This window comes from Pongo pygmaeus, chromosome 8, assembly GCF_028885625.2.
Source record: "Pongo pygmaeus isolate AG05252 chromosome 8, NHGRI_mPonPyg2-v2.0_pri, whole genome shotgun sequence".
Taxonomy (NCBI): Eukaryota; Metazoa; Chordata; class Mammalia; order Primates; family Hominidae; genus Pongo; species Pongo pygmaeus.
In genome coordinates, this window is record NC_072381.2 from 20,472,081 (window position 1) to 20,477,195 (window position 5,115).

Below are 5,115 nucleotides of genomic sequence, written 5' to 3' on the forward strand. Positions count from 1 at the left end.
TGTGATTTTTGTACATTGATTTTGTATCCTGAGACTTTGCTGAAGTTGCTTATCAGCTTAAGGAGATTTTGGGCTGAGACAATGGGGTTTTCTAGATATACAATCACGTCATCTGCAAACAGGGACAATTTGACTTCCTCTTTTCCTTATTGAATACCCTTTATTTCCTTCTCCTGCCTGATTGCCCTGGACAGAACTTCCAACACTATGTTGAATAGGAGTGGTGAGAGAGGGCATCCCTGTCTTGTGCCAGTTTTCAAAGGGAATGCTTCCAGTTTTTGCCCATTCAGTATGATATTGGCTGTGGGTTTGTTGTAGATAGCTCTTATTATTTTGATATACGTCCCATCAATACCTAATTTATTGAGAATTTTTAGCATGAAGGGTTGTTGAATTTTGTCAAAGGTCTTTCCTGCATCTATTGAGACAATCATGTGGTTTTTGTCTTTGGTTCTGTTTATATGCTGGATTACATTTATTGATTTGCGTATATTGAACCAGCCTTGCATCCCAGGGGTGAAGCCCACTTGATCATGGTGGATAAACTTTTTGATGTGCTGCTGGATTCAGTTTCCCAGTATTTTATTGAGGATTTTTGCATCAATGTTCATCAAGGATATTGGTCTAAAATTCTCTTTTTTGGTTGTGTCTCCGCCCGGCTTTGGTATCAGGATGATGCTGGCCTCATAAAATGAGTTAGGGAGGATTCCCTCTTTTTCTATTGATTGGAATAGTTTCAGAAGGAATGGTACCAGCTCCTCTTTGTACCTCTGGTATAATTTGGCTGTGAATCCATCTCTTCCTGGACTCTTTTTGTTTGGTAAACTGTTGATTATTGCCACAATTTCAGATCCTGTTATTGGTCTATTCAGAGATTCAACTTCTTCCTGGTTTAGTCTTGGGAGAGTGTATGTGTTGAGGAATTTATCCATTTCTTCTAGATTTTCTAGTTTATTTGCATAGAGGTGTTTGTAGTATTCTCTTATGGTAGTTTGTATTTCTGTGAGATTGGCGGTGATATCCCCTTTATCATTTTTTATTGCATCTATTTGATTCTTCCCTTTTTTCTTTATTAGTCTTGCTAGCGATTTATCAATTTTGTTAATCCTTTCAAAAAACCAGCTCCTGGATTCATTAATTTTTTGAAGGGTTTTTCGTGTCTCTATTTCCTTCAGTTCTGCTCTGATTTTAGTTATTTCTTGCCTTCTGCTAGCTTTTGAATGTGTTTGCTCTTGCTTTTCTAGTTCTTTTAATTGTGATGTTAGGGTGTCAATTTTAGATCTTCCCTGCTTTTTCTTGTGGGCATTTAGTGCTATAAATTTCCCTCTACACACTGCTTTCAATGTGTCCCAGAGATTCTGGTATGTTGTGTCTTTGTTCTCATTGGTTTCAAAGAATATCTTTATTTCTGCCTTCATTTCCTTATGTACCCAGTAGTCATTCAGGAGCAGGTTGTTCAGTTTCCATGTAGTTGAGCAGTTTTGAGTGAGTTTCTTAATCCTGAGTTCTAGTTTGATTGCACTGTGGTCTGAGAGACAGTTTGTTATAATTTCTGTTCTTTTACATTTGCTGAGGAGTGCTTTACTTCCAACTATGTGGCCACTTTTGGAGTAGGTGTGGTGTGGTGCTGAAAAGAATGTATATTCTGTTGATTTGGGGTGGAGAGTTCTGTAGATGGCTATTAGGTCTGCTTGGTGCAGAGCTGAGTTCAATTCCTGGGTATCCTTTTTAACTTTCTGTCTCGTTGATCTGTCTAATGTTGACTGACAGTGGGGTGTTAAAGTCTCCTATTATTATTGTGTGGGAGTCTAAGTCTCTTTGTAGGTCACTCAGGACTTGCTTTATGAATCTGGGTGCTCCTGTATTGGGTGCATATATATTTAGGATAGTTAGCTCTTCTTGTTGAATTGATCCCTTTACCATTATGTAATGGCCTTGTCTCTTTTGATCTTTGTTGGTTGAAAGTCTGTTTTATCAGAGACTAGTATTGCAACCCCTGCCTTTTTTTGTTTTCCATTTACTTGGTAGCTCTTCCTCCATCCTTTTATTTTGAGCCTATGTGTGTCTGTGCACGTAAGATGGGTCTCCTAAATACAGCACACTGATGGGTCTTGACTCTTTATCCAGTTTGCCAGTCTGTGTCTTTTAATTGGAGCATTTAGTCCATTTACATTTAAAGTTAGTATTGTTATGTGTGAATTTGATCCTGTCATTATGATGTTAGCTGGTTATTTTGCTCATTAGTTGATGCAGTTTCTTCCTAGTCTCGATGGTCTTTACATTTTGGCATGATTTTGCAGTGGCTGGTACTGGTTATTCCTTTCCACGTTTAATGCTTCCTTCAGGAGCTCTCGTAAGGCAGGCCTGGTGGTGACAAAATCTCTCAGCATTTGCTTGTCTGTAAAGTATTTTATTTCTCCTTCACTTATGAAATGTAGTTTGGCTGGATATGAAATTCTGGGTTGAAAATTCTTTTCTTTAAGAATGTTGAATATTGGCCCCCACTCTCTTCTGGCTTGTAGAGTTTCTGCCGAGAGATCCGCTGTTAGTCTGATGGGCTTCCCTTTGTGGGTAACCTGACCTTTCTCTCTGGCTGCCCTTAACATTTTTTCCTTCATTTCAACTTTGGTGAGTCTGACAATTATGTGTCTTAGAGTTGCTCTTCTTGAGGAGTATCTTTGTGGCATTCTCTGTATTTCCTGAATCTGAATGTTGGCCTGCCTTGCTAGATTGGGGAAGTTCTCCTGGATAATATCCTGCAGAGTGTTTTCCAACTTGGTTCCATTCTCCCCGTCTCTTTCAGGTACACCAATCAGACATAGATTTGGTCTTTTCACATAGTCCCATATTTCTTGGAGGCTTTGTTTGTTTCTTTTTATTCTTTTTTCTCTAAACTTCCCTTCTTGCTTCATTTCATTCATTTCGTCTTCCATCACTGATACCCTTTCTTCCAGTTGATCGCATTGGCTCCTGAGGCTTCTGCATTCTTCACGTAGTTCTCGAGCCTTGGCTTTCAGCTCCATCAGCTCCTTTAAGCACTTCTCTGTATTGGTTATTCTAATTATACATTCGTCTAAATTTTTTTCAAAGTTTTCAACTTCTTTGCCTTTGGTTTGAATTTCCTCCTGTAGCTCGGAGTAGTTTGATCGTCTGAAGCCTTCTTCTCTCAACTCGTCAAAGTCATTCTCGGTCCAGCTTTGTTCTGTTGCTGGTGAGGAACTGCGTTCCTTTGGAGGAGGAGAGGCGCTCTGCTTTTTAGAGTTTCCAGTTTTTCTGCTCTGTTTTTTCCCCATGTTTGTGGTTTTATCTACTTTTGGTCTTTGATGATGGTGATGTACAGATGGGTTTTTGGTGTGGATGTCCTTTCTGTTTGTTAGTTTTCCTTTCTATGTACTGCTTACATATATAAAAATATGTTTATCAATATAAAACCATGGATAAGAATGATAAACATGAGGTCCTCATACTGGTTAACTGAGGAATAATGAATAACATGGATTCAAAAAGGATGGTGTGGCCAGATGTGGTGGATCACGTCTGTAATCACAGCACTTTGGGAGACCAAGGCAGGTAGGTCACCTGAGGTCAGGAGTTCAAGACCAGCCTGACCAACATGGTGAAACCCCACCTCTACTAAATACAAAAAATTAGCCAGGCATGGTGGTGCATGCCTATGATCCCAGCTACTTGGGAGGCTGAGGCAGTAGAATTGCTTGATCCTGGAAGGCGGAGGTTGCAGTGAGCTGAGATTGCACACTGCACCCTAGCCTGGGAAACAAGAGCGAAACTTGGTCTCAAAAAAAAAAAAAAAAAGAAAACGAAAAAAAAGGACAGTGATGAAGGCCTCAACCATATTTGAAACTTTGTTTCTGTGTTTAAAGTGTCTTACAAAAATGGAACATTGAGTTTAGATTTGATAGAATTTTTCAATATATTTTATAGGTTATTTTCTGGATGTTTGATATACTTCACAATAAAAATTGAAATAATTTTGTTTCCCGCTTTTCCACTTAATTGTACATTGTAATTTTTTTTGTATAACACAGTAATCTTAATACAGCTCTTCAATTTTCCCTAGTGTTTCACTGGCTGAATACTAAACCTTTCTCCTTTAGTTGGACAACTTTCAACTTTCCAATTGGTTTCAATTTTTCTATATGATAACACTTCAATCAAATCTTTTCAAAAAGGGCATTTTACAGTTTTTAAAAAACTGAGTATGAAATGGAGCGCTTGAAAAGAGATGAACATGGCAATTGAGAAGAAAAGACAAGATAAAAACTTTTCTTCTTAGTTGAAAGTTTAAAATCACAAATCAACTACTGGAAATAATTTGTAGACATATCCAAAGAAATGGTAAATAAAGAACATTTAATTATCCTACAAGGAAGCATCTAATTTTACAAAGAAATATTAGAGACAAACCACAGCTACATGCAAGTCACCGAATCACAACACAAGATTTCATGTCATTCATATTCAAAGGCTATTTTTTCAATTGTTTATCAACCAAGGAAGCATCTAATTTTACAAAGAAATGTTAGAGACAAACCACAGCTACATGCAAGTCACTGAATCACAACACAAGATTTCATGTTGTTCATATTCAAAGGCTATTTTTTCAATTGTTTATCAACCACGGTACTCAGCTTTTCCATTGTACATATGCCAACAGTCTCTTCCTAAGTAAAACTGGGCATATGGAACATTTCAGCTCTAAAGTTTGGCCTTTCAAGTTATTCAAATATAAAAATAGCCAAAGAATGCAGTTAAAATGGGGGAAAAAAGTATTTTCCATTCATGCATTGCTCTCAATTATATGTTCCAGAAAAAAATTACCTTCAGGCTGAGAAAAAGCATGAAAAATTTCATCCTCAAATCTAAATATCAATACTTGTGAAAGTAAAATGCAGAGAAATGTGGTTAGGGCTAACAATTACCCATGATCTCATCTATTTGTTTCCTAGTCGTCTTATCTGCCTTTACTCTCAGAGACACACACAGACACTAAATATTTTACCTCTACAAAATTAGTTTTAATTCTGCAAAAATCTGGGAAGGAGAATGGATTGCAGAGTCAGACTTTAGTTTGAGTTCAATTTTTGCCATTTTATA